This window comes from Podarcis tiliguerta, assembly GCF_965153285.1.
Source record: "Podarcis tiliguerta genome assembly, chromosome: 2".
Lineage (NCBI taxonomy): Eukaryota > Metazoa > Chordata > Lepidosauria > Squamata > Lacertidae > Podarcis > Podarcis tiliguerta.
In genome coordinates, this window is record NC_139535.1 from 90,531,725 (window position 1) to 90,556,075 (window position 24,351).

The following is a 24,351-nucleotide window of genomic DNA, read 5'->3' on the forward strand; positions in this document are numbered from 1 at the left end:
CACCACTGAGCGCAATATGGCTCTTTTCGCAGTAGGTGGGTTTTCTTTTACAATTATTGCTTGCTCATGGAAATCAGGTACAAAAGGGGCAGATGCCATCTTGAGTTGCTTTCACAACAGCAAGTATTTTGAGGACAGGGAAAGGTCAAGAGTGTTGCTTTCTGTGCAACTCTGGTTATACTCCATGCAGGGCCCTTATCCATTTTTGCTCAGCCCACCTTGCTAAGCAAGACATGTATTAATTTGAAGTAAATCAGTGTATATATCAAAGATTAGCAAAAGCTGTGAGCTAAATGCCCTGTGTACATTTTTCATCTTTATGATGGTTTCTAAACCCTAATGGTTCTGAAGCAGATGTTTGTATGGTACATGACTCAGAGTAGGAAGGATCTACTTTCTGGTATCACTAATCTCGGCTACTTGTAAACACATCAAATTCTCTGGAGCCATGTAGTGCTATGCCATTGTGAAGGATGGCCCAGAGTTTCAGGTGGAGATTATGCATGAGGATTTGTGAATCAACAAATACTGCAGATCCTCAATGATTGTGGGGTTTAAATAGGTTTGCCATATTCCAAAATGTAATAACCAGGACACACCAAAAGTTGTTGAGCTTTTATTAGGAAGACCCCAAAATTGTTAAGCTTTTTAAAGGAAACCCCCCCTTCTTCTTTTTTTTACAAAAACTCTCGCAAACATGCTGTTGAATAAGCCTCATTTGAGTGTTCAGCTTACTCTAATAGCGTCCGAAGTCAAGAAGTGGTGAGTTTTGAGATGGAGATCCATGGGCTGCTAATGAGGATGTCCCAAAGTCTTAGATGTAGGGACAGGAGAGAAAGTACATTTATTTCTCATTTAAAGGTGAACCTACCTAATTTGCACATTCCAAAACACTATGCAAACTGAAACATTGCGATTCTTTTGAAATTCACACTTCTGTGAATTTTGCAATTTACTTCTCCAACCGAGTAATGTGTACAGAAATGCATGTACTAAGATAAATTGTGCATTGAAATCCATATATTATTGCAATTAACATAAAAAATGCATTGAATTAAGAAAATAGGCTTTGCAAGACATGAATTAGGGGAAATTGCATACAAAAAGATTAGGAGAGATTTGTACTAAAATCATGAACTTTCATGAGGACTTTTATTTTTTTTAAAAAAAATGCAAACTGGTGTGAAAATTCAGAAAACTGACTTTAAGATTTTATAAATGAGAAACCAAGGGAGATCAAAATGGACAGATTTCCCCATTCCTTGCTATATTGAAGGAGGGAGCTATTGGGAGATAGACCAGAGTTGATCTGATTAGCTTCCCTAACCACTTTAAAATGTTTAGCTTGGGTTTGCTCACTGGTCTGTGCAACTATGAAGCATACGATTCTATGATCCTCCTGCTGGATTCAAACTATCTTCTTGTTTTCTCTATGCATTTATCGTCTGCCTATTTTGCAGGAATGAGCCTCCCATAAAGCCACATCTTTAAATAATGATGCATTCCCATTTATGGCTTGGCGCATGAATCCCATTTTGCTGCATGTGAGTTTACTGCCACCTTTCCTGCTATGTGCCAGCATTCTTTTGCCAAGTGATCAAAAGTCTGGCATCATTTTTGTCACCTCCCCATCTATTCCTGCCTATTCTCTTTACCTACCACAGAGCTTGTGTGAATTATCCATTTAAACCCCTGAGCAAGAACAGCTGAATAAATTAGATTGATATGGGGGAGAAGGGAACACAGTGCTCTATAGATTTTGTATTACCAACACTCAATTTACTTGCTGTTTAAACAGGAGTTATTCTTATTAAAGATTTGCTGCTGGAACCCTAATGGAATTAAATCAATGTTAATGGTAGCTGTTGGAATGGTTAATCATCATGATAGCTGATTTTCAAAAATGTACTTCCTGTTTTGTATTGGGAGTAATTAGCTTAATAAGACTCTAATGAGAGCATGTCAACACATAGCCAAAATTAGTGGAAATGGTTCTGGTGTGTAAGATAAAGAAATAAGAGATATAAAGAATGCATATAATGACAAAGAAATCAGTGGACACCCATATTTAAAATAAGCAAGTTTCAACCTTGTTTAGGTAAGGGGGCTTCCTAGTCAAATAACTCTTGGTTTGGACTTTTACAAAGGGATTAGGAACTTCTGTGGAAGAATTTTTATACAGTTGGGGTGAGGAGTGGTTGGACTCAGAGCTTTGTTTAGCAAATTCACATGTAAGACATTGTATGATAATACACACCAGTAGTAACTGGTGATGTCTGATACAGTAATTTTTCCACTATCAATTATATATGCTTATTTTGCCTCCCAGTACTTTTCTAAAAAGGAACGCGGGTGGCGCTGTGGGTTAAACCGCAGAGCCTAGGACTTGCCGATCAGAAGGTCGGCGGTTCGAATCCCCGTGATGGGGTGAGCTCCCGTTGCTTGGTCCCTGCTCCTGCCAACCTAGCAGTTGCAACCTTGGTTTTATCAGCTCTCTACGCAACTGAGCTATCCGTCTCTAATAATATCTGCTCTTACGTTTTCCATAAAGCTGATGGCTCCTTAGGCATTTGGTTTTCTTACAGACTACTCTGTTTCTCTGGTCTGTGCTTTTCATTCTTCTCATATAATTCCCCTTGCGTCTTGTGTTATTCCCATTTCACACCGACTTCCTATGAGAGGAAGGCTTGGTTGCCTCTGCTGTTCATAAAACTTGACAGCAAGTCAGTGCTAATTTGAGACATCTTAGGTGCATGTGATATTGTGCTGGCAACATATGGGGTTTGCCACTGATGCCAGGCTACATTGGTAGAATTTAAAAGCATGATGGATTAGAAACTATGGTTATGCATCTCCAGAGGGACAGCCCAGTTGCCCTAAGTCTCACTGCCGCCACCACCAGCTGGGGGCAGGGAGCTTGAGGCATGGTTCAAAGAGGATGCAAACAATATACAGTACATCTCTCATCAAAAAACCAAATGCAGCTAACCAATATTATGCCATAAACAGATGAGGTCACTTTCAGTGCAAACATAGCTTCTGGTGAGGGAAAGTATACAAGAACCTGTTTGCCTGTTTTTCAACTTCATACCTGTGTTTAGGATGCAGGTTGCTTAAAAACAAGCCTCCGTCTCCTTTTCTTTAGCAGGTCTTAGCGGTGCTGTTGCAGGTGATTCAGCTGAGATGCTGGCTTTGTGTGATCCTCCTTTGAAAGCACTTTGTGCTGCCATCTTTTCCCCTACTGCCCTCCACCCCACCCTACCCCCTGCCTTGTTCAACAGAGCTACATACACAGCATGCCACCAGCATCCCATTGATCCCTTCCAGAGAGAGAAAAAGCATCATGGAACAGAACTTTAAAAGCACCCTTCCCTCTGTATCTCACACACATGCATGATAGAGCCTCGTTGTTTCTTGCTGACTCCAGGCATTTCCGATGTAGAAAGCAGTCAGCATTAGAGGAAGCTTTACCTGTATTTCCAAACCAGTTTCAGCAGAGGAGCTACACAGAAAGAAAGGAAGACTGATTTCTTCCTGGGTATATTTTCCAACTTCTAATACAGAGCTAAGTTTGAAATATAGTTTAGATTAACCAGACACCAATGACATTAAAGCAGCTTACGCTCCTTCCAGGTCTATGGGGGTAGGTCTGCATTGGTTGGCATTTTTGTTATATTGCTAGGATAATATTATTCCTGAAGTCTCAGTAAAAAAAATAATGAATCGAGGCTCAAATTTATGCTACAAGAGCTGTTGTGGTGTGGAGAAGGCCCTGGAGGGATGGAGCATGCCACCCGTCATATCCAGTTGTGTGCTGTTCCATCTGCCTTTTAGCTACAGAATACATTGCAGTGCACTTTTGATGAAGTTTTGGAGAAGGGCATCCAAATATGCTTTCCTGGAAGCCAAGCTGAAAACCAGAGTCTGGATTGACTGTGCCACTCAAATGTGGATCTCTGCTTCTGCAGAATGAGGCATCCATTTAAACAGAGGCCAAAGGCACTGGCCCAGCATTAGCTGTGGCACACTGATATGCAGTTCAGAGCTTGATTTCAGACTACCTCCTTTGTGACAGAGGCAGCGTTTCCTCCAGGATGTTTGCAACAATGAGGGTGATTGACCCTGGCTTTCAGCATATCTAGAATCCATTGCTTTCACCACCAACCCAAGTTGTCCCAGGCAGCTGCATACATTTGGCATTAGGAGGCAGAGCTTCTGCATCAGCAGGCATGGCTTCCTATATGGGCCCTGGAGCCTCTCGTTCTACAAATCCAGACACAGACCATCAAATAGATTTTGCATTAGTGAAATATTTTTGGCAGATGGTGAAAGAAAGAAAAATGTTTGATTTTGGTGAAAATAAACAGGGTTTAAATAAATGGACTGGGTTGCTGTACTGAGTGAGCAAGTTATTGCCAAGGAGATCCTGTGGCATGCTCTTTCCAACCCAGGTAAGATAGGAAGTGTCAACTTCAGCTTTTGTGCTGGCCTTCAGAAAGCACATTTTCTAATACAGGCTTAGAACAATACTGGCAGTCCAGAATGTTAAACATTGAAGGCTCCTGTACTAAGATTTGAGAAGAGAAGCATATTTACATATGTAATGAATGCTTTGATACAGCAGGGGTGGCCAGCCCAGTGTCCTCCAGATGTTATGGATGCACTAGAAATCAAATTTCCATCTGCTTCAGCCAGCTTGGTCAGTGGTCAGGGAAGATGCCGCACATTCCCCCACCCCTGCTGTGTAGCCTTGCTTTAAGGAGCCACTCTGCCCTGCATTATCTTGTAGGAAAGCGAGGCAATGAGCAGACCTGGGTGCGTTCTAGTGCGGCCATGTTGTGGGTAAGCCTGCTGATTCATACTGAAAGAAGGAAATCTTTTTAAAAGGAAGTCTCAAAACCACCTGGAACTGGACTCAGCTTTCCTGAAGAAGGATGAGGGAATGCCGAGAGGAGGAAAACAGGGCGCCCTCCCTGTGGAACACCCTCCCACCAGATGTCAAAGAGAACAACAACTACCAGGCTTTTAGAAGACATCTGAAGGCAGCCCTGTTTAGGGAAGCTTTTAATGTTTGATGTATTACTGTATTTTAATATTTTTTAGGAAGCCGCCCAGAGTGGCTGGGGAAGCCCAGCCAGATGGGCGGGGTACAAATAAATTATTATTATTAATTATCATCATCTTTAAAACAGGCTCAGATTATGAATACATAAAAAAGCAATTCTTTTACAATTCTTTTAGCAACAAGATGCCAGTATTGAGCAACATGAACTTAGCACCATCCTTCCCTCCTCTCCATTCCCATCTGTTGATGGAGAAACTTGTTTGTCCCACTTTGAGTGTGACCATCCCTTGAAGAGGTTCTGAGAAAGAGGTCCAGGGCTGAGCCTTAGGGAAGCTTTTATTTTCACACAGAGCAGACTGTTCTGAAAACACACATGTCAACAGTTTAGGAAGTGGTATTCTTAGCAGGATGCTGAGGGCGGGTGGCGGGGAGTGAAAGATCCCAGAAGACACCAAAGAAAAAGCCCAGTGAAGATGCCTTTTATTTTCCAAAATTAATTATCATGAATGTCATTTGCAACTGATTCTGTAAAAAAGAAAAAAAAGGAGAACCAATCAGAAAAGTTACGGATGCATTCAGATAGCTCAGCCTTCTGTGACCTGGTACCCTCTAGATATTTTTCGACTCCTTCAACCCTAGCCAGCATGGCTAATGGTTAAGGATGATGGGAGTTGTAGTCCAACAACAACTGCTGGATGGGACCAGGTTGGTAAAAGCTGAGATAGATTGAAAATTGTTGGAAGACACACCCCAAATAATATAAATCCTACAGAGAAAAAGCTAGGAGACAATGGAAGACATATCTGAGGATGTGGCTTCTATTACTAGAACAGCAAGACACATTTTTTAATTCCTGCAGAGCTCTCTATAATGGAAGGAAGGGAAGAGTTTATGCAAATGACCAATGCTTTGCAGACGATTGCCTAAACCTTCTCTGAAGTTAAATTAGAAGAACCCTATAGAAATGCTGCAAGTGTACTGTACTTTCAAGCTGTACTCCAAAGACATTTGAGAACTCTGTAAAAACCCAAAAGCACACTGCAAATGGCCAACCACATGGGTGTGATAAGGAGAAAAAAGGATATTCAGAAGACATATCACCACTTGGCTGGAGGGGAAGTGATACCAATAGAAACTCTGGCATCTTAAATAAAATGGAAGAAGACGAAAAAATAAAAATGTCGATCATTTCTAGTGTGTCTATGTGTCTGAATGCCTTTTTAATTGGGAAATAGAGTTGGAGCGTTTCAGCTCCTTGTTTGTCCCAGTTAGGGAGGGAGAGAAATTGAAGACAAACATCAAAATGAGAGCTTGGAGTTGCAAAGCCCTTTTGGAGGCAGGATCTTGAAAAGATAGTGAGTGACAGTTCCCACCCCCCACCCCAGTGGTTGCATGACTTATTCCCTCAGCCTCTGAACAACTCCAACCACCATCTGTGGCCTGGGCTGACATCTAAGCGAGATGCAGAATTACTTTCCTCCAACTTAGTGGTTGGAAATGGCTTTTCGTCATTGTGCAGGCCTGATTGAATTGTAGGAATGGCTGATTAAATTAATGCCAGAACCAAATAAGATGCAACAGTAGCAGGGAATTAGCTTTAAGAAGGTCCTAGTGACTAAGCACCAGTCTCTCCATCAGGATGATTTAATGAGTTTAGATGAGAACAAGCCTAGAGGGTTATGGCACCCCTGTGTAGCTTTGCAATCAGGTGGGAACATTAAGCAAGCTTAGCGCTGTCAGAAGATGCCAGATGGACGGTTGTGGAGATTGAGGTCTATTCTTTTTAACCTTAGAACAGGTTTAGCTTGTACAGCTGTAATGGAAGTTTTTGTGGTACTTCTCTGCCAAATGGCCGCAGCCCAAATATTGATATTGCCTCTTTTTTGGACCTGTTCCTTTCCAGAAGTGGATCCTACTAATCCCTTTTATCCAGCCCCAGTCCTGTAAAGAAGTTGGACTACCATTTTTCAAAGGTCTGGGCTTTACTGGTCCAGACTTTGACATGAGGTTAACTCTAAATTTATTCTGCAAAGTAAATTACAACAAATACCCTACATACTGATTTGGGAAGGGGGCAGAAATCACCCATCTGGAAAAAATAAAACCGCAGTTTTCTGTGTCTTTCTCAGCAGTGCTTGAATTGTTTCTGGCAGAGTTGTTTTGCGCTTTTAGCTAAAAGTAAATCACTGGTCCAGTTATTTCCATGGATAACCCTTCACAAATTATCATTGCTTCCTTGCTGTCCGTAATTCAATTTTTGAATAGTTCACCAGGACTTCTTCTTTTGTGTCTCCCTTATGCTTTATCCAAGACCTTATACCTATTCCATGTTGGGAAGAGATTTAGAGTTTTGTATATGTTGTTTGTTTCTTGTTCTTATATACTTGAAACTGTAATAGAAATAAATTTATAGGAGAAGGTTGTACATATTGCTGTCATGGAAAAACTTGACATCAGCGTGTGCTGCAGTGAACTGCAGAGCCTGAGGAATGTGTGGATATTTAGTGGACCTTTTTTGCATATCTTAATAATCACCCCATCTTAACATTGTCCCTGCAAAGTATGAATTCATTTGGAAGTAGCTTTCACTGGTATTTTCCTCATTTGCCTTTCTAATCCATGACTTACCTCATTTGTCTATTCCTTCCCCCTTACAATAATATGCAAATGCTCTTTCATTGATGGTAGGTTTTATATATATATATGTTTGTGCATGTGTCTATTCAGTATTGTAAAATTTATATCTACGTTACTTTTTTCCTTTTGTACACCTACTATGTCCATGATGCATTTTTGTTTTATTTTTTGGTCTTTCCCTTTTTCCTTTCTTAAAAAAATACTGTATTGTATCTCCATTGAATTAAAAATAAACAGTTTTTTAAATTATATTTTCATAATTAAAAAAATAGCTTATCATGAGCATTTTCAGGGATCAGTGTCAGCCCTAGTAACATAAAATGAAATCTGTTTCTTTTTGGTGCTCTTAACTTCTTTCTTTAAAATCAAATATCGCTAAATGATGAGTCAGTAAAATGTTGTTTGGTATTTCCTAAGGAATAGTTGAAATTCCTCCTCACCCGCCCCTTCCTTCTTTTGTATCTTTCCTTCAGAATCCTTCGTTACCATGGTAATGGTTTCAGGCCGTGTTTGCGTTTCAGTGTTTTTTAATAACTGGGAAGTTCCGGGTGCAAAGCGGGCAGAATCATTTGGGTCACTGGGGGCTTTCTGTCTGATCATCCTCGTTCATCTCTCTGCTTTGTGGCAGGGCCAATTTTGTTAATGTTAAAGGGATAAGAATAAAATCCTCTTTGGGACTTGGTGTTCTTTGTTGAAACATCTTAGGATGAAGGGGAAGAGGTGGAGCTGGGCAATAGAGTCAGTTTAGGCTGCCTGATTCCAGCTATTCTTATCAACACACTGTGTTGGATGGAAGGTGTGGGGAAACGAAGTTTAAATTTCGGAGGAACTAATAAAACCCCCAGATATAACCAAGTGGCGGTTTTCATTCTTTTGCCATTTAGATCTGCAAAGTAACAGAACAGAATTTTGAAACTTTGGTTGCAGCTTCCCTAGAAATCCCTAAAAGCCAGATGACACTACAGACAACCTCAAAATATTAAGAAGTGAAGCTTCGTTAAAATAACTGGAACTCTTCACTCCAAAATTATTAATTGTGCCTGCTGTTTGGGGTGAACAATGATGGGGATCAATGATGTGCCATAGATAGAACTTTATCGGCTATAGTAGGGGCCGCCAAAGTGGCGCATGTGGACATACACCCAGAGAGGTGTATGTCCATATTCCTTGCCACCCACGGTGTCCCCTCCTCCCACTGAAATTATGATTGAAATAAGCATTCTGTTGTAGCCAAGGTGGTGGTGTGTGCTTGATTGCAGTGTGTGTGGTGCCCATGATAGCTCCTCGTGGGTTTTTTGCAAATGGGCCCCAAAATATTGGAGACCCCCTGGGGATGATGTTCTGGTGATGATCCCATTTCCGACATATAGCAAGCCAACAGGTGTTGCATGACTAGGTTAATTGATGCTCTGTGTAGTGGTGATGGCTGTTCTAAATGACACACCGTTGACCGCATATGGTGGTTACATACCCTGGGTCTGCTTATGATGCTAGCAGGGTCAGGCCAGGCTGTGGAAGCCGCTGAGGTGCAGCCCCTCAGGACACCCTGCCCACCCCACCACCGACTTTCGGTGAGATATCTCCAGAAATCGGCACCGATGCCGGCACCACCAGAGGCAGTGGGGGGTGGGCAGTGCAGGCAGCAGTGGCAGGACAGGAGTTTCCATTTTGCACCATGCCTAGATAGCAGAGTACCCTGTCCTGTAGGTTTTTGTTTTTTTTGGGGGGGGGTGCAACTATGTATGCAGTGAGACTTCAGATATTTTTATCAAGTCCTAACCCACGTTATTAGATATCTACAAAAAGTCAGTAAAGTGTTCTGGATTTCCTTGCTTTCTCAAACAACTTCTAGGTTTGCAGAATCCTCACCTGCTCCCCTCAATGAAAAGAAAGCTTCTCAAATTGATGTGTGTTACAGCCATTCATGAGCACCAAATAGTTGCATTAGTGGAAAAGAATTTGCATTCTGTGGAGAGCAATGCAGTGCACTGCCTTGCAAATTCTAATGCACTTTCAGCCTCTGTCCTCCTGCCCAATCTCTGCATAGCTTGCACAAGGGTTTGTGCATGTAGCTGCCAATTTTTTATTTTCCCTGGACAGAAAGTAAATCAGGGAGAATTGGACACAAGAAGAGTTAGGATAATTGTCTGTGCACTAGCAAAACAGCAATATCTGCATCAGAAATCAAACCTGATGGATTACTGCAGTATCCCTACCATGTGCATTGCCAACACATATATCTGGGTTTGTCTGTGGGCATGGGATATGCACATATTTTAGCCTTGTAGTGACGCAGGACCAAGGTAGACTAGAGCTTTGCTCCTTGTGAATAGCTGGCTCTGAGGGGGGCTGCGTCTAATTGAAACCATGGGTATACTCCCCATTCCGTGGCACTGGCTCTCCCCCATTCCCTCATCCCTTATTTCTTGAAAAAAAGGAGCTATGCAAAGCTGAACCGTGTAACAAACTGATCGGACTGATTGGAAGGGTACATGGCTCTTGTGTCCTCCTCACACCGCCACTGAGAAAAAGCGCCCCAGCAACACACACACCCTTCACCCCTGTTCTATTCCAGGGTACTCTATTCTATTCTCCTCTCACCACTGCTGCCCCAGCAGTCAGTCAGCATTCCATGATCACTGAGCATGCTCAGTCCATATTGGGCTTTTTGTGTTTCCCTCTCCCTAGGGTCCCCCAACTAATGTATATATTTTTAACCTGGGTGGTGTGTGGGTGCTGCTGTTTTTTTTTTTTCCTACAGAAGGATCCATATTTGGAGAACAAGCTTGCTATTAGTAAATATAACAATGCTTGGTATTAAATGATATGCAGACGAGAAAAAACATTAGCATGGAAACAACATTTTCTGTGGGCAGTTTATCTTGTTACATAAGTACCTTGGCTCTGAATATGTCTTGGTAATAAGCTATTTACAGAAAGAGAATCTTTAAGTCAAGAGTTCGGAGTGGTGTTGATAGGGAGCTGCATTCCTCTATGTTATATGGATGGAATATATCTCACAGATACACAGAATAATTGTGGTGTTTCATTCTGATGCTCCAAGGGTGTTCTCATTTCCCTAAGCTTCTCATCCTGCAGTATTTCAGTATCACTTATCTTACCTTCATTCGGAATATGTATCAACTCCTCATTGGCAAGCAGCTATGTTCCTTAGAACTCTCCCCCCCCCCTTTTATTTTTTTGTTTCCATACATTTAGAACTAGGATGGGGACCCTGTAGAGCTCCAGATGTTGTTGGGCTATAGGTCCCATCATCCATGACCACTGACTATTTTGGCTTGAGCTGATGGGAGTCCAACAATCTCAGGAGAGCCATGGGTTGCCCACCTCTGCTTTAAACCTTCATTTGGTCCTCATCCAAACTTCCACATGCTCATACAAAACATTTTTGTGATTAAAGCACATTGCCTGGTCTAAGCCCTTTAAGTGACAACATGTCAAAGACCCAGTTCTAACGTCGTGCCGAGACACAATTAAGCAAGGTGACCTTTACTGGGAATGTGATAAGGGGAGTTCAACGTTTCTCCTTTATCTCTCTCTCTCTCTCTCTCTCTCTCTCTCTCTGCCTTTTGGTGATGCTACCTTCCTGGTCTGACTATCAGGGACACAGTCTTACAGTGGTCCCATTCCCTACTTACTGGGCTAGATTCAGAGAGTGCCTTTCTGATCTTCAGTAGTTATGCCATGGGGTGCCGTAGGGCATTATTTTGTCCCCAATGCTGTTTAACAACTACATGTAGCCATTGGGACCAGACATTTGCTCAATTTCTCCATGACATGCAGAATAAGGAGAAGACATGCAGAAGCTTGACCAAGGCCTGGATGCAGTGGTGGGTCAGTGAGGGAAAATATAACGAGCTTGAATGCTGGAAAGACTGTATGGATGAGTGGTTCTTGTGTTCATGGAATTGGTCAATTGCTTGCTCTGGATGGTGTTGCATTCCCTGTGAAGGAGCAGGGATCCATCTAGGTGCTGTTGGATCCATATTTGCCACTAGAGGCCCTAGTGGCCTCAATGACTAGAAGCACTTTTTTCAGCTGGTATGACATCTGTGATAATTCCTGGACTGGGATAGCTTAACCACAGTAATTCAGGCATTGGTAGGTTGCAATGGACTCCATGTGGAGCTTCCAGAATTGATCCTTAAGATGCAGTTACTGCAAAGTGATTACTGATACTAGTGAGCGTCTGTCAGCATGTTATACCTGTGCTCACTGGCTGCCCATTTGCTACCAGGCCAAGTTTTACTATTGGTATATAAAGCCTTTAATGGCTTGAGACCAGTTTACTTAAGACTTCGCCTTGCCCCAAACATGCCTATTCAGTTATTCGTTCTGCAAAAGTTGCACTTTAACAAGTGCCACATAATGTCTGTTCTGCAATTGTGAGAAGCCTTTTGCCTTCTGTATGGAACTTCAGCCCTAGATGACTTGTCTCTGTATGTGAACTTAAAAGGATTGCAGCCCAAAACTCTTTTATATACTTAGTTTCCACTGCAGAAGTAATCCCCATTAAACTGAGTAAACATGCATAGGATTGCCTTGCCCTTAAGCAGAGGTGCCACCGTCTCTAGTTGATTCAGGGGGCTCGACGCAATGTCCTGACCCCTCAAAAAATACAGGAGGGGACTCCTAGGAGCTTGTGCCTATGCCTTTAGGGGATCCCTGACATTTTATAAATCTGTTCACAGGTACTTTTTTTACTTTATCTTGTTTTCTGAACCAGAATCAAAGGTCCCCCTATATTGCTGAGTGAATTGGGTGTATTTCTAGGTTTCAAATCAGTTTTAGTAGATTCGGAACTATGATACAGAATCTCTCAGCTGATGACAGCTCAATGTCTCCAAGTCTTTTCTCTGTTGAAGTGAACTTTACAGACCCTGGGGAGATACTGCCATTTAAATCACCAAACATTGGTCTGATTTGTAATTTGGTACAGCAATTTTATATCCTTATTACACTCTGTTAAGAAAGACCTAGAAGTCTAGAAGAAAATGAATTTGCCATGGGTTGCCCAAAGAGCAGAATTAACATGGTTCTACTGCCCAAATTTAATTTTTTTATTTCAGGCTGTCCCTATTCAGTTAGATTTGTCAAAGCGGAAAGAAAGGCAGCAGGCATGGAGTATTATAAATGGACTGAGTTTAAAAATACTGTGTTGTATTCAGCACTGTGCACAGTGGGACTTCTATTTCCTCTTTTCTCCCGGTGCTCTCAATCTGCTCCAGAGCTGGTTTTATGGTGGCATGACCAGTTCAGCCACACTGGGTGCCGTGCTGCAGGGGACACCACAACAGTGCTGTAGAACAGAGCACAAGAGGCAGGAAGGCACTAAATTTTAGCATGTCACAAATTTTAGCGTCCACCACTGGTACCTCCCAACCCTCTGGAGCAGATTTTGAGGAGAGAGAAGAGAGGAGAAGGAAGTTCCATTGCACAAATGGAAGTCTGCTGAGCAAATGGAACAGAAGCTTCGGATACAACCCACTGTCCTCTACAGACCCATTAGCTGGCTAACCATGCACAGCACATATTAATAACAAGCATGATCATTTCACTAAATCTGTCCAGAAGCACTGAATAGGCATGGGGAGGTCTTGGCTGATCAGGGCTTACTTCTTAATTTATTTTGGATAACATTAAGATTGCATATCAAGCAATATTTCAAACCACCCACGCTAAGAGTTTACAAGTTGAAGTGTATGATTCTTATGAATAAGGCTCTCGTGAATGTTTTGCCCACTGTACCATTCTGGAATTACAAGCCATTTTGTGTAATAAAAGCTTCTTTTACAACTCTGCAGAAAATTGCCCATGGAGAGTTTGCTTCAAACCCTTCAGCTTCTTAATACAAAGATGCTAGAACACAGAGTTCGGTGGGACCTATATTTTCAATGCCGGCAATGGTTTCCAAGTAATAATCTTAATTCTAAATTAAAGAGATCATTAACTGCCCTTTTGAGTCATGGGTTTCTGCTAACTTGGGAGTTTCTAGATGCACAATTTCTGCAATTAACAAAGCAGTCTCAAGGCCTTTTCAGGTCAATAAGATGCACCACACAAAAGCATGCGGAAAGGAGCGCAAAGTTCTGCGACTGCGAAAGCAATCCTAACTCCAACCAAGACCAGCAGGGCTGAAATGAGCAGGGGAGTGACCACCATAGTCAAAGCCTTGCCACCTGCACTGGGTCAGAGCAGACGATGTGGGAGGCACTGATGGGGGGGGTATTGTTGTTGTTTTTTGTTACTATGTTATGCATTTTTGTGCTTTTATATTGTGAACTGCTTTGTGATCCTTGGATGAAGGGTGGTATATAAAATTAATAAAGAAAAAAATAAAGAAAAAATGAGGCTTTCTGCTATGGAAGCTCCAAGCTGGCATGGCAGAGAGACCCGGATTGGGTTCATCACCAGTAGCTGGAGTGACTGAGGATCCAACTCATCTTTGGCCAACCCACCTCTACCCTACCCCTGAAATCCCCCCATTTTGGGAGCTTATGCTGGCTATAGCCAACAGGAATGCCACCAGCAGTAACCTCCAGTTACCTGTGCTTTTTTGCAAGCATAATGGGGAACTCTGTGGTGACAAAGCCCAATGGAGATACACCACACCTAACCCTACCTTTTCCTGCTTTTTCTATATGATTCTATATGTGCCACTGCAGTTTTGTCAAGAATGCAATTTAAAGTTTTTTTTAAAAAGACTACTGTACTACTTAAAAAAAAAACACCCTCAAAAAATGCCCCCTGAAACCTTTCAGAAGAAGCTTGTGTCACTAAACACATGCACACACACAGTTTTGGAGAGCCCCCAACCCCCCCCAAAAAAAAGCCATTGAGGGGAATAAACTTTTTGGTGCTTTGCCGTTTTAAGAACCAGCACTTTGATTGCATTCAAAAATTAACCAGGAGGCAGCATAGTTGTTGCAAGACCAGCAAGATGTGTTCTATAGTATATTGGCATCTCCAGCTTGCCATACCATGGGATGCTTGAGTCAACTCTCAGGCATTGTGCTTTCAGTTCTTTTTGGTGAATAGGATTCTGCTGTATGGCTTTTTTCTTCTATAGTCCTCTGGTTATTAATGTTCTTTTAAGCCTCTCACCTTCTGCGTGGCCTTCTCTTAATGAAGTCATTCCTCTCAACAATTATTTAGTTGAATATCACCCATAGCGTGGGACTGCTTCCTAGGTTTTCCATATTAGAATAAAGTTGTGAATGCTGTGTCAAATTCCAGGCTGTGCGTTACCAGTTAACCTAACTCATATTCTTTTACATGGCAATGACTGTATGCCACATATTTTAGAAACCTTATCTGCTTCATGCTGATAGCTGCTAAATTTATGCTACCTAGGAAATGGCAGGTTGTATGTTTTCCCCTAACAGAACAAATAGCAGCTTTGGTGGTAGTGAACAATTTGCTATCCGAAAAACATTGCTGGGGAAAGGGTGAAACTCCGCCGCATCCAGTTAAAATGCCACGCACAACTCTCTCTTTCCCTTCACTGTTACAAAAATAAAAGCATTTTTTCTGTACGGGGAGTAATTTTGATCAGGGAAGGACTGTGCATCGGGAAGGAGGGGAGGAAGCATGGCCCTGATTCAGTTGGGCTTCCTGGAATTGGTTTGTTTTGGTTGGTTGGTTGGTTGGATGGATGGATGATTTTGTCTAAAAGGACATGTCAAATGGTCTATCTCTTTATTTTTAGCATTTAAATCCTACCAAAGGAACATGGTTGAGTAAATGAAAGTCCACCAGACTATGTTTTTGTTGTTGCATGATTTGCTGCTGATCGTCATACAAAAATGAAACACAGTCCACATACCACCCTAGTTTCTGCACACACTGCTTTTAGGTTTTCCCATGCAAAAGCTTTGCTTCATTGAAGGGGCTATAAAAAAAACAATGTTGGGTGGATGCAAATCTTACACAGTTCCTCGTCCCAACCTTTCCTCGGCATGCATTCATTATCAGATCCTTCTCCTTTTTGATTGTGCTTAATTTGCAGCATTGGACTGTTGTGTTTCCCTAGACACTTTGCCGGTTACATCTGCTGCTCATTGAATTGTAGAACTGTAGAGTTGGAAGGGACCACGGGAGTCATCTAGTCTACCTCCTGCAATGCAGGAATCTCAGCTAGATCATACATGACAAATGGTCATTCAACCTCTGCTTAAAAACTTACAAGGAGAGTCCACCACCTCGCGTGGGAGCCTGTTCCACTGTTGAACAGCTCTTATTTTTAAGCTAAACTTTTAAAACCAGTCCCTTCTCAATGTGTTTGTCCTTCCCAATCTTTTGGAGCACACTGCACCTTTATTTATTGGGGGGAGAGTGAAATTGCACAAATTCATTATTTCAAGGGAAATGAATCACTGTTATTTCAGTTGCTTAAAACCTGAAGCCTGCAATGCCACGAGGAAGGAAACACATATGAATGCGAAGAATGCAAAGGTAAGTAGCATTACTGCCACAAATAACGAAAAGTATAAAGTAATGAAATATGGCACACACAGTCATAGCCTGAGTAACTGAAGCTGTGAGGGTGCGCTTTGCTGATGAGCGTACTGCTGGGCTTGGATGCTCTAAGCTATGCGGCACTGATAGGCATGTCTTTAATCAAGGAAATTAGGGCAGAATGTATTGGTTGCAAAGCTAGCTCATCATTTGGGACCTATCTGCCAGCATTTGCAAATGACTGCTGCCTTGAGCTTTCCTGGCTGATGTTCATAGTTCCTGAATACATGCTAGCACCAGGGGATAGGACATCTCATTGGCATGGTTTGTGTTGGAAATTCTGGGGCAAGTAATCTTGGGTGAGAGAACCCCAGTAGAAATTAAACATGGCAAAGCATGCCTCAAAGAGAAGCGTGGAAATAGAGGCTGTAAAGCCTTTAAAATGGACCTTTTCCAGTGAATCCTAATATAGCCCATTTCCCTAGTACAAAGAGAGACCACACATTTACTAACTCATAAAATTGTTTACTTACAAAACTCTTCACAGGTCAGATTCATGTGCTTTTCCATACAGCAGTCAGAAGAGGTTGCACAGGCAGTAAAACATTGCTTTGTTACAAAACAGGGGAAATTCCTAAACTATTGGTATAGGAATTGGTATAGGAACTAATTTCAGACTCCATTCTTGTCTGAAAGAAAAGAGACTGATTAAAGCCATGTGGCTGAGCCAGAGCAGGTTAGGAATCCTCATACACTAAATTCTCATTAGAGTGGTGACAACAAAAGTATTGGTTGTCCAAGGTGAGGGATAGTGACATAGGCTAAGCCTGGCAGGACAGGGCCAGCTTAGCCTAGTGGTTCCTTCGCCAAACTACAGCTTGCTCTATGGCATTGACCCTTTCATGCATTAATTAGATTCAAATACAGTGGTATATGAGGCTGGTTACCCTACAGTTTGAAATTGAGTTGGGAAGGGAGATAGAGTATTGTGCTGCTTCCAGGACTACAAAACTCTTGGCTTCACCTTGCATTGCATTTGTCAGAAGTGTATTTGCCTTTTGTCCTGAATTGCTGTGGCCTGTGTAGATTTTGTACAGGAGAGACATGGGAATTATTAGTTCTCCTCAGGCACAGTGTGATAAAAATGAGGAATAAAAAGTCTGCCATTGAACTGAGGGTACTTCCCTGGGTGAGCGTAGAGCACACAGTCTATACAACCCTTCCACCCTAAGCTTTTAATGTGCTTGAGGCTACAGTGACCTAGTGAAGACTGCAGCTGCAGGGTCAAATTGTGTAATACAGCGCTGTAGTTTACTTTCAAATTCACTTTGTAACAAATGGCTTTCCTGTCAGATAAACCATATAAGCTGACCTCATTCCTGAGCCCACCGCCACCAGTTCTGAGGAAGAACTCTTTCCATCCCTTCAAATGAACCTAAGCATTATCAATCCGTTGTAGATTCCAGTTACCTCAGAAGGTTATTTCAGGTAGTTTTGTAGGGGCAACTGGAAGGTGAAGCCCCTTCGGAGCTAGTGGTTGGATGGCAGGAGATGTGCTTATTAACAATGGTTTCAGGCAATGAGAAGGTGAGCTGGCTGATTTATTTTCTACTGACAAGAAAGTCCCTGTTGTTTTCTGTGGTTGGAAGGGCTAGTGTAAGAGAAAATAAAGAAGTGGTGTCCATGACATACCGGGATTAGACACAGCCTGGAGCAGGTATCCCCACTGGCTTATTTTTATTTATTTATGTTCTGCTGTTTCATAAACGGGTCGAGCACAAAATACATAGGAAGCAGGAGAGAGAAAACAACAGAGAATAAACTCTCAGGATGTTGGAAATACCAGTTATTTCATTTTGGTGAGTTTTCATGCTTCCTTTCTCCGACCATCTCACTGCTGATGGCATGTCCTTCCAACTCCCAGGCAAAGCTAACCTGGAGACACACCAAAAAGCAATAACTGGGTAAAACCCAACAGCAGAGTTCATTTCCCAGCTTCAGCTAGAAAGCCTGAACACACATCCTACAGTTTTCTGTGTCTGCCATGAATACAGGAGGAAGATATGGGCAGATTGTGGACAGGTGCCTAGAGCGGTTATGGCACACTGAATGCACATGTTCTGAATTAATATAAATTCCTGTGAGAAAATGCCCTCAGCTGCCTTGTGCCGAGTCATAATTCTTTGTGGGGTTCTGATCGTATTACGTATGCCATAGCCAAATTCCAGGACATATTGCGGCGGATTGGAAAAGGAAATGCTATCCAGTCACTACCAAAGCAGCACTATGTGGTTAGATGACTAACAACCCAATTCTACCCTTGTTTACTTAGAAGTAGGGTTAGATGGGTCAGACTATTTCTATAGTGTGCCAGTTTCACATACATCCAAGTAATGGAATAATGGAATGCTGACAATCTCCAGAAAGCCAGCACTGTAGCTGTTAAGGGTACATAATTAAGTAGTGTTCGTCAACCTTGGGGGCGGAAGATGTTGCTGGACTGCAGCTCCCATTATCCCTGATGACTGGCTAGGCGGACCAGGGATGATAGTCCAACAACATCTGGGAACCCAATTTTGAAGAACACTGGTCTAAGGCATGTCATGTACTGTTTCTCTCACTGGGACAATAACAGAGGTAGAATATGAACTATTGTGCCACAAAAATGAACCTAAGGAGAGAAAAACAGCAAGGGAATAGAAGGTGCTACAGAAGTAAAAGTTTCCCTCTGGAATGTGCCAGAAGAGGGGTTATTATGACATAATTACAAGTTTGATTAGAAATTGTGGTGCCAGAGGTTTTTCTCTCTCTAAAGGCTTAATATTATCTTTCTCCAGAGATGACATGTAAGCTATTCTTATTTCAGTTAAGGTCTGTTCTTAACCTGAAACTGTTCTTAACCTGAAGCACCACTTTAGCTAATGGGGCCTCCCACTGCTGCTGTGCCGCTAGAGCACAATTTCTGTTCTCATCCTGAAGCAAAGTTCTTAACCTGAGGTAATATTTCTGGGTTAGCGGAGTCTGTAACCTGAAGCGTATGTAACCTGTAGCGTATGTAACCGAATAACCCGAGGTACCACTGTATTGGAGGTTTACATTCATAGTCCTCAATTTGGTGAATAGCAGGTTCCTTATAATGTTTCCACACATTTTTCTGAGGAGGAGGAGGAGGAGGAAAAAGACTACAGGTACAGTAGTTGATTGCAAGCACATGTTTCATTAGGTCAAACCCATGTCAAAGACAGAAGGCTGAATTTCCTGAGGTGATTTCTGCATTTGGAGGGGGCACTCTGAGAGCTATGCCGCAGCAAACTCCTATTGAAAAAAAATTGTACACAGATGTTGCTATTCATTGATCTTAGGTTTAGTTGAGGGGCAGGAAGATGTACAAATAGTGATCTCTGGAAAAACCTATAAGTTTACATGTGAGCAGAAAAATCACTTTCTTAGAGCAGTATAAAATCAGCTTAAATGAAATCAGTACAAGCTCCAGTAGCAAGGCCAGGTCTTTTTGCTGATTTTACACAGAGACAAAGTTGTTGAACACTGTCATATAACATTTATTTGAGATGGACAAAGCTGTGCATGGAGTAATTGAGGTTAGACATCTGCTTGTAAAGTTCAAATTACCATAGATTATTTTTGAGGATGAGGTTACTTTTCTTTCACCATGTTCTGAATGCATACCCTGACAGCTAGAAGTGACCTTAATTTTACTTTCAGATTGAGGGAAAGTTTCTATTTTTTGAGGCTCTACATCATTATAAGGGAGCAAGACTTTTGAGAAGACTTTATCTGCTTTGGGGTAAGAGAAAACTCCACAGGAATCCTAGGTATCAAGTGACTGAAAGGAGAACATAGAGTTGGAAGGACATCCTTGGGTTTAGTGGTTTTTGTTTCCTCTCCAAATATAGCCCTTATATGAGCCAGAGTGAGCCATTTGTCTGAGGTGGCACATCAGGAGGGGCAATTCAACTACACCCACACCCTGGCCTGTCATGTAGGGCATATTATTTTAGGGAGTGAAGCTTAATTTTTGCAAATTTCTTCAGATAGGGGTCTATAAAGGCAGCAGTGGTGATGGCAGCTGTGGTATGCAGGTGAACATACCGCCTTTGAGGTTCTACATAGCAACATTATATATTTTTAATGTGCTGTATTCTGCTTTTTTATTAGAAGTAGAAGGCGTACTTTGTTCGTTAACTTCCATCATTTCCATTTTGGGCATCAGCTATTTGCTCTTCATTTTCATCATCACAGAAGATTTATTTCATTTGATTAGAATCAAGCATCCTGCTTGCTTCTCTGCTTATATTCAGCAAGCCTTCTTTTCTTATCTTCCTGCCACTTCCAAATCTGGCAAGCCGATCTGATGTCCTATCATTTTTAATGATTTTGATGTAATTTTGCACACATTTCCCCCCCTCAAAAAAATAATCAGACAAGTTTAAAATTATTAGAAATTCCACTAAAATGTTAAAACATCAATATTTTTAAGTACTTATTTACCAAGCAACATTAAATTGTATTAAATTAACCCAAACATATATTGGATTCTCAAGTTATCTTAAAACTTTTTAGCACCCCTCATTTTTGGAGTTGGAAAGTTGGAAAATTCAACATGCCCTGCCGCTTTAGGAGTGCCTTTGCTGCATCAACAGAGCACTTTGCAGGATCCTTCCTCAGAGTGAGGTAGGTGGACAAGGTGGCTCTGAAGAGCACCTGTGCTGCTGTCACTTTGCCACCCCTGGCAAAATTTGTGAATGGGCAAATTTAAAATTTTTTAGTTTAACAGTTTACCAATGTTTGACTTGAATCAAAATTTGACAGTACAGCAGCAAACCAGTATACAATTTCATGTGTTCTTTGGGGCCTGTCCACAGAGCCAAACTCTGCAAAGAACCTAAGTCGCAATGTAAGATTCTTCTTCAGAGTGAGGTGGAGGCCACACAACATTTCTCCCATCCCAGAGAAGGAACTGTGACAGCAGGGACACCTTCTGAATCAAAGTAAAACACACGTTCATTTAGTTATGCGCTGTTTGTGAAATTGCCTTGCTTAAGTATCTACTTTATGTTTGCAAGGGAGAAGGATGGGGGGGGGGCATAACTTTACCATGTACTTGTGACCTCACAGACCCTCCAAGTGTTCCTATTTCCCAGAGACCGTCCCAGATTTACAGAAGCCATCCCGGTTTCTGATTTTATCCCGGAATGTCCAGCTTTTCCTTAGGACGTCCCTATTTTCATCGTGGAAATGTTGGCGGGTATGACCATCTGATGTGACCCTACCAGCCTCATCAGCTCTAGCGAGCACCAGCTGCCTCCCTGCTATGATCGTAGAAGTCCAGCTGTGATTCTGATGCAGAATTGATTTTCAGGCATAGCTGCATACTACTATCTGTAGTATATTGGCCCTTCTGGTTTGCCATACCAAAACTGTGCTTTGTTTTGATCCTGTCTTTGAAGCTGCATTGTTTCTGCTTGAAAAAACTTGTTTTTAATTTTCTTGTTAGTTATACGCCTTCTTTGTGGCCTCTTAACGGAGCAGTTTACTGTTGTGATCTTTACTCTGCATATATTGTACTGAACATGTATTGCAGTGAAGACTGAATAGTAAAGAAAAAGCAACATTTTACAAGCCATTTTGCTAAGGAAAAAGAGGGGAACTCCTGAAAGTCTTCATAATATGACTAGTTAGAAAAGGCTGTCTTTTAAAAAAATATTCTGTTAACAGCATTTCTGCTCTGGTTAGATAACTCTATCCTTCTACAAAATACATTTCTGCAAAACATGCCCTGCTATTAAAGGTACTGTAGTTACTTACTGCAGTAAGTGGGGCAGTTTGAGTACTTTGTTTTTTTTCAACTGGAGCAAAATAGAATTACAGTCGGATATGGATATGGAAGCCATATCATTATTAGAATCAATTTAACCATAAATTCTTAGTTTGTTTCAACTGACAGTAATGAAGGGGTCTTTTTCTTTCACAGACTGTGAATTAAGCTCAGACAGTTCTAATATATCATTTTCTGGTAGGAAATACAGAGCTGCAAGTGCTGCACTGGGTGACATTTCAAGAAGAAAACTGCATGAAAAATTAGTGTGGGATACTAGATTAAAGAGAAGATTAGTATTTCTACTGTGAGAGCCTTCAGTATTTGCTTCTCAAATAATATGGCCTCCAGGATGAAAATAACTATATGCCAACTCCCTCAGTGCCATTGAGATTGTAAATAAGATATTTTTCCATTCAAAGCACATGTTTTAATAAGGCAATTTGAAACTGCTTTATAGGGCAGCTCTCCTACCACATGAGAGAGAGAGAATGAGTGTATGTGTGTGTGTGTAGTATACATTAAGTGGATATGTGTGTGTCAAGGTTTATTTGCTTTAGATGAAAAATTTGTTTAATATCTTACATGTTTTAAAGACACGTGCGAAAAAGTAAACCAACGTATTAATTAGGCCCACCTTGCTTCTTCCTCCCCACTCTCAGTGAAGAAAAGAGTACGATTTGAAAACAGAGGCGCCGAATGTACTTTTGATACTCATGAAAAGTCCTTTAATAAAAACATAAACCAAAAAAAAAACCCCAGGGAATTGCACAGAGAGTTGGTTAAGGGTCTGTTTCTAAATTATAGCTTGCATTTCTTGCAGGAAAATCATGAAACCAAAAAAAAAGAAAGATTGATTTTTGGCAGTGGTGTTTTCTTGAGCCATCTTAATTGTAAAAGGTGCACATGTAACATTGGTGAGAGGATCAGAACATGCTCATGACTATAGTTTTCCCAAAGACTAGGCAACAAAGCTGAGGATGTGCATAGTGAGTGGCTGGGTAGGGGGACATAGCAAGTGCCCAAAGCAGTTGCTTCTGTCAGGGGCATAGCATGTTCAGTGCTGCCCGGCGCATTAAGTTAAATGAAAAGTGATGAACATTTGGGCATAAAATATAAACTGATTGGGTCTGAGCTGGTTTGACTGACCGGGAAAGAGATCTTGGGACGTGGTGAATAACATTATGAAAAAGTTGACCTATTTGTGGCAGCTGTAAAAAAAAAAAAGGGGGGGGGAGGCAGCAACATCCATGTTAGGGATTATTAGAAAAAGGGATTAAAAATAAAACAGCCAATATCATGAAGTATTTATTTAAAAAATCTATGGCATGACTATACTTTGTGTACTTACTGTTTTGGTTGCTGTATTTCAAAAGGATATTGTAGAACCAGGAAAAGTGCCGAAAATGGCAGCATAGATGCTTAGAGAGCTGGAGCAACTGTTACAAGGAAAGGTTCCAACATTTATTTCTGGGTTTTTTTAATTTAGAAAAATTGGCAAGTTAAGGGGATCAGGAACAAAATAGAAGCGTATACAATTATGCATGTAGTTTCCTCCTCACAGGGCTACATTTTCCCATCACTCTTAACTACAGTTCCCAGAATTCTTTGAAGGTGGTCATGTGCTTTAAATACATGGTCTGCATCAGCCCTACCACCACCATCCTGGTTGGGGACACAAGAAAGGGCCTTCTTGGTGGCTGCTCCCAGACTCTGCAACTCCCTCTCTGGGGTAGCTGTCCTGGCTCCCTCCTTGTTGTCCTTCCGCCAGCAGGGAACTGACTGCTTTTAAGGTTCTGTGCTCTGTTTTCAATGGATCTTTTTATAGTATTTTAATTCTATTCGTGTTTAATGAGTGTCTTTTCTATGCTTTTAGCTTGTTCTATTTTAGCTGCGTAAGCTGCCATAAGTTCCAAACTGGGGGAAAGGTGGATATAAATAAATAAAATGATGATGATAACAACAATTGTTGTTAGCCGCCCTGAGCCCAGCTTTGGCTGGGGAGGGCGGGATATAAATAAAATTTATTATTATTACCCCTGCATGAAGGCTTCTCCATTCAAAAAACCAAAACACACACACCAGTTTATCTGAAACTGGTATGTCAGAATGCATTTTATCCTGACATGCCAGTTTCTATGTGGGGGGTATGTGTTTGTGTCTGTAGAACATTATTTTATGCGAGCCTCACCTGCAGCCTGAACTGGCGCTGTCCTCCTCTTCCACCAACCCATTGATATAAGAACTGAAGACCTCAAGGTGTTTATTTTTTATTTTAATAATGTTTCAAAGTTTCCCTTTAATTGCATTCACAAAGATTCTATGATTCTATGAT

The 24,351-nt window shown here is 41.5% G+C and overlaps 1 protein-coding gene across 3 annotated transcripts in view; it reads left to right on the plus strand.

Annotated features, from left to right (window-relative positions):
- Positions 1–24,351, plus strand: part of CACNA1G (calcium voltage-gated channel subunit alpha1 G) — a gene marked incomplete at its 5' end in the record, with an annotated part of 323,156 nt that overhangs the window by 198,540 nt on the left and 100,265 nt on the right. The window lies entirely within an intron of this gene.